Genomic DNA, 8,899 nt, shown 5'->3' with positions numbered 1-8,899 from the left:
AGCCGTCTGAGAATTGATCTTCCCTCGTGTTGTATCGCCCTCCCATTGATTACTCGCGTTTGGGCATGCACACCCTCCACAACCCTCATTTTATTTTTTTAAACTTGTTCTACCCTTCTTCTCCCAAACTCCTCCCCCCCCAACCTCTTCCTTCCTATTCCCTTTTATTTCATACTCTCCTCAATCCCACCCTACCCCACCCCGGGCCACCTAACCACTACTTCAGTTAAGTATGGAAAAGAATGTGTGCCCTTAGTTTGTAGGGTGTAACTCCTTTCTCGAACCACTGACCAAGTCAAATGGCGAGCTTTGTTCGTGTGTTTGTCTGTCTGCGCCCATTTGGCAAGACTAAATAGACTATTGCTGTTCAGTGCTGCATCGCATTCTTGTCTAGACCTTGTGCAGAATGTCTTATCTGTGTCTTTGCCAGTTTTCTTGTATATATTTATACCGTTCCGTTGCTTTATGTGCTTCTTTGAGACAAATGTTGTAGGTATCACATAGTGCACTGCAACACAATTCCTTTTCAATTCCAAAAATGTGTCTTAGACTGTCCATTTAGAGCATTATACCAATGTGTCCTTAACAAGGGCTAATAAAATATTTTGTTCGTACACAAAATACGCTACTCCCTATGAATGCAGTCAAACCGGCACCATATTATCCCATTTGCATAAGTCAATCACTTGTACAAACAGACACTTCCAATAATGTTCCTGCTCTTTAGGTGTTTTCACATTTAGTGACACTGTGTGTTTAAGACAACTACCTGTCCAGGAAGGCCATTTTCCTCCTCGACAATGACAGGAGGGGGAAAAAGGGGAGGGGGGGGGACTTTCTTAGATAATTCCGATTGTATTTTAAAAGATAAGACAAAAAAGCAACCTTCATCACCTTTTAAGTGACCGTATCTATTTACAGAAATAATTGGAGCTGTTTGGCGCCCTTGCGACACTTTTTAAAAGACCATTTCGGAGTTGCACTGCTTCGATCCTGCCTCTCAATGCCAACTCAGGTTGTTGAGGATACTACATCCAGACAGACGATGAACATTCTCTTTTTTTTTTTTTTTTTATTAATCTCTCTACACAGAAATCGAACTCACATCTCCTGCATACGACGGTGAGGCGACAGCAGAGGACGCTACCCCTCACTATGATTCGATACTCATTTTCCTCTTGTCGGTTTTTGTCTTCGTTAAGGTTGTACACTACAAAATGCCTCATACCTTTGGCTTTATTTGAACCGGCTGTGTTGTGTCGGTTGCCTAGTGCTCAGGCTCTCGGAATATCAACGGCAAGGTCGTGAGTTTGAATCCCGTCAGGGGCACGACGTTGTGTCCATGGGAAAGGCATTTTACACGAAGTTTCCTAATTTCATCAAGGTGGGAGTGGATACTCGTCTAAGGTCCAAGAAAAATATTGTCAGTTTGTTTGTGTTTGAGCATGTGCAATCCGCAGCTTGCACTGCATGCTTCCCAAAAAGCTGAGAATGTTTCTGAGTGTTCTAGAGTCTGATAAGTAATGATAGGTGTAAAACACATAGAGTAACTACTGTGGAGCATGTAAGGTCGCTATATAAAGGCAATTATCATCATTTCAGCAGACAGGAAAAAGAGGCTAAAACAGCACCTGGACATGGATGGCTAGTGCCTCTATAAATACATCATTGATGGTCAAGGTCAAGGCCAGTGGTGTAGCGGTTAGACGGTGTATCGTAATGAACAATGGTACAGATGATCTCTGATCGCATCAGTTGTGCGTTCTTGGACTAAAGATGTATGGGATGTTTTAAAAGGTTTACCACCTACTCGGATAAATCCTATCATAGATGGACTTTAATTTCGGAGCGCCTGTCTCTGACAAGACCAAATAGTCTTGAAAGAAAGGGGTGTTAACACCATGCAATGCCTACCATAAACCGAATCTATTTTTATCACAGAATGACATAAGGTATTTAAGAGTTTGGGAAATTCGAAAGTGTTGGAAGGGGCGGGAGTGTAAGAGGAGAGGGATTAATTTCAACTGCCAGTATGCCAGTTGCACGAATCCAGCCAGATTTATCTCGGTAAATCCCTACAGTATTGTGTCATCTGCAAGTAGGTGTGAGAACATTTTTGTATAACACAACAGTCATGGACAATATTCGGAGTATCTAGGCCATACAATGATGTATCTCTCTCTCTCTCTCCCCCTCTCTCTCTCTCTCTCTCTCTCTCTCTCTCTCTCTCTCTCTCTCTCTCTCTCACTCTCTCTTTCTCTCTCTATCTTTCTCTCTCTCTGTTTTTCTCTTTCTCTTTCTCTCTTTCTCTCTCTCTCTCACTCTCTCTCTATATATATATTTTTAAAAATTATATAAGTGGGTGGTTGGCGGATGCTGTGGTGTGGTTTGCACCTTCTTTCTTGTCAAACATCTGTCATCCTTATATGTCCTCCTTTTCTTTGTAAGTTACTCTCTGGTTGTACCTCTGATTTTCAGTCTATTTTTGTTGGCAAGTTCCGAAAAACTCACACTAAACCTACACAAATCATCTTTTTCTAACAGGGGGAAATACTCACATCATGGGTCTTCGAATTGTTGTGAATTCTATTTACTGAGTATCTCATTCAGCTTGTGACTACTTATTATTGTTGAAGCTGACGCCATCACTTGCACCAGCTGAAGGCGCGCGACATATGTTGTTATGTTTGTCCGTCTAGTCTAGCCTGTTTCGTTTTGGGGTGACAAGGTTAATCAGGAAGCTTTCATAATACGTAGTGGCACAATTTGCATACTGGCATCGCCATAACTTTAAATCGACGCCATCTGTCTGTATCAGGATTTGAATGCTCTTGCCGAAAGGGCAAGAGGGAAAGAATGTATTACTAGCATAGTTTAATATTGTATTGCCCTGTTCTTTGTCGTTACCCCTACGGTTGTAGTATATCATAATGGATACTTAGGCTCTTTGCCGTTACCATCATAATACATGAGCTTGATTCCAGCATGAGAAAGTTACTTAATAATAAATAAAAATAAATAGCTTTTGAATAGCGCATTTCCCCGCTCAACAGCAGGCTCATGTGCTTTACATTATATTATTACTTTAACCAATTAGTGTTCTAACGGCCACCTGCATAAAACAATCACCTGTACAAACTGTCACTTCCTATTCCCCCTTTTGTATGTTTTAAACATTATAATGACACTATGTTATTCGTGTCTGTGTCAACCATTTTTCTCCTCGACAATGGGTGACCTTTTTAGGCGGTTCCGCCTTATCTTAGTCTGCCTGTTGGGACACTGCATCTCAATCAGCGCTTTTGTTTGTTCTGGGAGTTTTTGTGGATCGTTTTGTTTGTTTACGTATAGAGAAGAACATCGACATGAAAAAGACGAAAATAAACAGACAAAAACAACAGGGGGGGAGGGGGGGGGAAGAAGTAAAACCTACAGTACAGCCCTCCAGCCACATGCTCACTCAGAGCGGTCTGGCTGTAAAATACAGGGTTGAAGCAGCTCGCACTGAAATTAAATATGATCGAAATTGTGGCCGGGGGGAGGGGGGGAGGTAAGGGCAAACAGACCCAAAAAAGGGGGAGGGGCGGTTGAAATATTGACAAGTTATACCTAGATGTAAGAAATGATACGTGTTTAAATCCCCAACCTTTACACAGATGTCAAGCGTGTGTACATACATACAAAGTTTACAAGGGTCTAGTGAAACAGGTGTTTGGGGTTTGTCGGCAACTGACCAGTAACGTGAGACACAGAGAAGATATTACGAGAGAAACGCGATGTAGATCACCAGCCAGTGATAACGATAATGAAGTTCATACATTTACATTTCACATTTAGGTTTTTTGAACGGGTTTTTCTGTTTGCACTATACAGCGTATCGATCCCTTACCCGTTACCTAATTGTTAAACGCTGATAAATAATAACGAAAAACGTAAAGGTAGAATACACTCAAAATCGCATCGTAGATACGTTAGGGCTGACTGCAGATGAAAAAAGGAACATTATCTTCTATCTCCCAGCAAAAATGAATAATATTCAGACTTTTTAAATTTAAAATGAACCATGACGAAGTAAAGAATAGTTTTTACTTCATGTGATCTCAGTATAACTTTCTCAACTGCTGACAATATTTTCTATATTATCCTTTGTATTCGTTCCATATCCACATGTGTTGTATTTATGCGTTGGTATCTGTAGGCTAATTTTGAAAGACAGTCTGGTGTCTGCTCTGTAATGATTCTGCTCTTTGCCATTGCCGGGAGCAAATACAAAAAAGAGAAATGGCATCTCTTGTGGAGCAGTTTCTTTTTTTTTTTTTCAATTTATATTAAACATCTTCGATTTTCTGCTCCAATAACGTATCCCACTTGGCCATCCTTAGGTCCCCAGCGGTTCTTTCCCTGTAGCCCATCTCTGAAGGATTTAAGAAGCATCCATGGTGTCGTTATACATTCATAATCGTTTACACTTTTATTTGGAGATGATATCAGAGTTTCTAGTATCATTATAGGTTTTATCCACTTCCCAACAGTAACGAATAGGGAAAGCACTGTCACCGTATGTAGCTTCGATAGGGTAAGTCATACAATTAGACTAAAGCCTGATCTGCCGCCTCTACCTCCGACCAGATTTACTACATGATGGGGGAGATATTGTTGATGTTGTTGTTGTTGTTGTTGTTGCTAGTGTTGTTGTTAATGATATTGCTGTTGTTATTATTATTGTTGTTGTTGTTGTTTCTGTATTGTGGTTCTTTTTGCTTATATTTCCTGCTTCTTTTAACACTGTAAGATTATTTAAGTTAAACAGGTGGAAAGCTTTAAAGAATCCCAAAATAACCCAATATCAAGAGCGCCCCATTGTGAATTAGAACGAAGGTCATTCTCACCGTAGTCCAACATGGCACCAAAAGAACTAACAAGGCACACTGGTTGACAGATGTGTATTTTGTTATTTCAACTTTGCAGAATATACTCCCAATCCCCCCTCACACACACACACACACACACACACACACACACACGCACACACGCACGCACACGCTTCCCGTTTTTTATAGCTCTCTTTTTATGGTATTCCATAACAAAATTGTATTGGTAGCGCTGGAAAACGATCACTATGACGAAAAACTAGCGTCCCTTGTTAGTACTACGACTGACTACCCGCGCGCAAACCTGAAATTTAAAAAGATATTCCTAATTTATGAATTAATTAATGTGTTTTCTAGTTGGTTCCCCTCAAAGTTTACCCTTCTAGCTCCCCCTGCCCAACTCACCCCCACCGTGCCTTGTCCCACCCTCGTTCAGCATTATACGATGGCCCCACTATGGATAGTTCGCTACTTCAGAATTACAAAGTTCGATCTGCTCAAAACCAAGCTTTGAGATATCTGACCTCAACATTTTTTAAGTTTCACAATGTTCCATGCTTTTTAAAATGCAATTCTTTGAATATCTTGATACCTGCTTAGAATATTCTTACGATTTTGACAGAGCAGATAGAGCGTTTGGTTTCCGTCTTCATGGTCATACTAACTTAATTAATTCAAAACAGCCCGAAATGTGAGATAGAACTTTGTAATTCTGAGGTAGCAAGTTGGTGGTGGGAGAGCTTGTCTGGGAGCGACTTGGTGGTTGGATCCTATTTCTTTTCTTTCTGTTAATTGTTTCTGTCTGTCTGTCTGCATTCGTTTGTTGTTGTTGCTGCTATTGTTATTCTTACACTAAACGGACGGATTGGTAATAGTCAGTTTTTGTCTTTAAACAAACAAAAGTGTAATTCTTGGAAAAAAAAGACTGCAGTGACACTTTCATTACGCAGAGGTGATGACCTGTTGAATTTTTTAATACTATTTTTTTACAGCAGGTCATTATTCCCTCATTATGTAATGCAGTTGCATTTTTCAAGAAATTACCCAAAACTAAATCAGAACCGATATGACGTGATAATACAAGAATACTAAAAGTAGAGTGAAACAAAGGGTACTAAAGGATGGTATGTGAGATATTTTGCGAAGCGAACTCTCCATGGGCGGCCAAACGAAGTGCCGAACACCAGTCTCCCTCTCCCAGTCTCGCTAGAGTCAATACTTCACGTAGCCTTGATTTTTATTCCAAATTGAGTCAAACGGTGTGCACCATAGTGGACCGGTATACGTCAGAGTGTGATGATGCATTATAATGCAGTGTACAAGCCTATGTAAGCAAACGACTACTAGCCTTTGGTTTGCTTTGATTGCAAAGTTAAGGGGAGGGCTACACCTGGAGGCTATCTCGCTTATTACTGGACCGAATTTTACCACATTTCACACATATAACAAGCATAGTAAGGAGTCTTGAAATCCGCAATCAAATTTGAGAAAAAAGTTTCGTTTCCATGGATACGCCGCCATATTGGATTTTATTGACATGTCTTACGTAATGAATACCGCACTTATCGCTCATGGAAATTGATTGTTTTTTGCAGGCGTGTGCACAAACATTAGATCTAAAAATTTGTCTGTTGTTTTTTTCCTAATCGAATGAGAAAATTTTTAATGAATTTTTTCCTGAGGTAACATTCAAGTTTGCGAAAAATCCGTGAAAATCCACACTCCAGACACCACCAACAAAAATCTATTCCACATATCAAAAATTCAACAGATAAATTTTGTGAAAGTTTCATGAAGATTGGATGAATAATGGTGGAGTTATTCAAAAAAGTATAGAGAAAAGTAGCATTTTGAGAAAACGGCCGATAAAAAAAATAAAATACTGACTTTATGAGGAAATGGCGGTTACAAACTTGCCCGGTATGGGAAAAAATACGGTTTTTGGGGGTTCTTATGCCATGAAATAGTTGTAGGAGAGGCTGAGGAAGGTAAAAATGCCTACAACTCAAATTCCATGATTTTGAGCCGAATTTTGATTTTGGGGGTGTAACCCCCCCCCCCCCCCCCTTAAAAGTCAAAGTCGTCACTATTCCAACGACACACCATAGGATATAAATGCAGTTTCTTAATCTTTCAACTTTTGAATTGCACGTTTTCTGTTTAGTTTGCCTTTGTTATAATTGTTTTGTTTGGGTGTTATTTCGCGGCGGAGGATGATATACGAATAGCATAATAGACCTATGTAATCAGTGTGGCGGATAAAAAAGGAAAGATTTTTTTCCAATCCTCTCTCTCTGTCTCCAATGGGCTTAAAAAAGTGTTTTCATATGAGTCTCTGGAGTGAGGCCACTCTACCCTTTGACTGGTTACTTTTGACTTTGTCCATATCTATTTTGTCAGCTGATATCAGTATGGCATAAAAAATGTATTACATTCGTTATAGTGGTAGATCACGATTTGTCCTACTTGTGAAATTGCCAAGTGTAATTACTCGTTGAAACTCGTGATTATAGCTTGGCAATTTCATTTGCGGGATATATCATGACCTACCAATAACTCTTGTAATAAATTCTTTATCTACGACAGCAACATAATAGGTACTCTTATTTAGGGTCATGTGATCGAGTGTTACAAAAATTGACACCAAATTACCAAGAGGTGCAAACAAAAACTATTTAAAACAAATACACGTTATGCAACAATTGTCTTCCCCACACAGAAGCAAACGAAGTAGCCGACTGTTGCTCAGTATTCTCCAGCATCAGCAACTCCAAACTTTTCCTATACAATTATATCGCCAAAGCGAGGTGTTTAAATAATTTCTCTTTATTTCAGTTTGGCTTCGTTTGTCCTTTCGCCTCTTCCAAAAAAGTGTGATTGTTCAAAAGACGTGGCTGTCGTTTAATATTGACTTTGACTGGATTTGAATCTAAAGTTAAGAGCGCAAGAAACCGTCTTTATGGGTTTTGAACCCCAGACGTCTGGACCGGAGCTCAGCAACGTGTTAACAGAGATTTATATAATAATACCTCCCTCTGCACATCTAGATCAGTGTTGAGTAATGAGACGTACATTGATACAGCAATGCTCGTTCAACTCAGGAATACAGGAAGTCAGACAGACATAAACAACACCGGGAAGGGGCGGGGGGGGGGGGGGGGGCAGAATCTCCTACGAGGCCATCCAACCATCAGCTCCTAGAAAAGAGTACCAAAAATAAAACCAACAGAAACAAAAAGCATCAACAAAAAAAAGCAATAAAAAATGAATGAAAACTTTTTAATCCAAATTAAGTACCTCATCAATGGGTTTTCCCCCTTTGGCAGGCAGTAAATATCCATGATGTAGCACACGGAAACACCTAGGACGTGTCATATGGCGTAAGAATATCCGGCCTCTTCCCGAGAGACGTTCAACCGGAAGCCAAATTGGCAGACGCGAGCGGACAGAGCGAGCAGTACACAGCAAACGATGAACACGGCGTCTGAGCCTATACTTTAGCGTGGCTATGGCTGTGTTCTAAGCAGGCTTCAGCACTTATCTATCTCAGATGCGGTACCAACGGTGTACCACTTCCGTCTGCGATAGGTTTAGGACTTCCAGAGAGAAAGCTATAATTAGTCCTTGAATAATAAATCAGGAGGTGGATTTCCGGAGATTCTTACCCCAACATCATTCCCCCGCCCCCCTTTCCCCCACACACACTCACTTTTTTCTGCCTGTAAGAATAATTATGGTGAATATGGTTTATTGGTATCACATCCTTTTATTTCTATTTTTTGACTTACAAAGCTGTTTGTGTGTGTTCACGCACGCGTGCACGAGTGTGCGTTCGTGTGTGTTTGTGTGTGTGTGCGTATGAATGGGTGTTTCCCATTTTTATCTATCTATCTATCTATCTATCTATCTATCTATCTATCTATCTATCTATCTATCTATCTACCAGTTTTTATAAAATGACGAGGCGTAGGGATAAAAATAATCAGGTTACGAAACGTTCGTATTATTGTTATTATTATTACCTTATA

At 40.0% G+C, this 8,899-nt stretch overlaps 1 protein-coding gene across 1 annotated transcript in view; it reads right to left on the bottom strand.

Annotated features, from left to right (window-relative positions):
* The window catches only part of LOC106011477 (glutamate receptor ionotropic, kainate 2), a 255,205-nt gene extending 246,796 nt beyond the window's left edge, over window positions 1-8,409 (bottom strand). The window contains exon 1 of the mRNA XM_013081354.2: window positions 8,169-8,409. The gene's annotated coding sequence lies outside the window, so the exon portion shown is untranslated. The remainder of the gene's footprint in view (window positions 1-8,168) is intronic.
* Between the last annotated feature and the right edge of the window lie 490 nt (window positions 8,410-8,899).

Source organism: Aplysia californica, unplaced genomic scaffold, assembly GCF_000002075.1.
Source record: "Aplysia californica isolate F4 #8 unplaced genomic scaffold, AplCal3.0 scaffold00127, whole genome shotgun sequence".
NCBI lineage: Eukaryota > Metazoa > Mollusca > Gastropoda > Aplysiida > Aplysiidae > Aplysia > Aplysia californica.
This window is presented reverse-complemented; position numbering and strand designations above follow the sequence as displayed.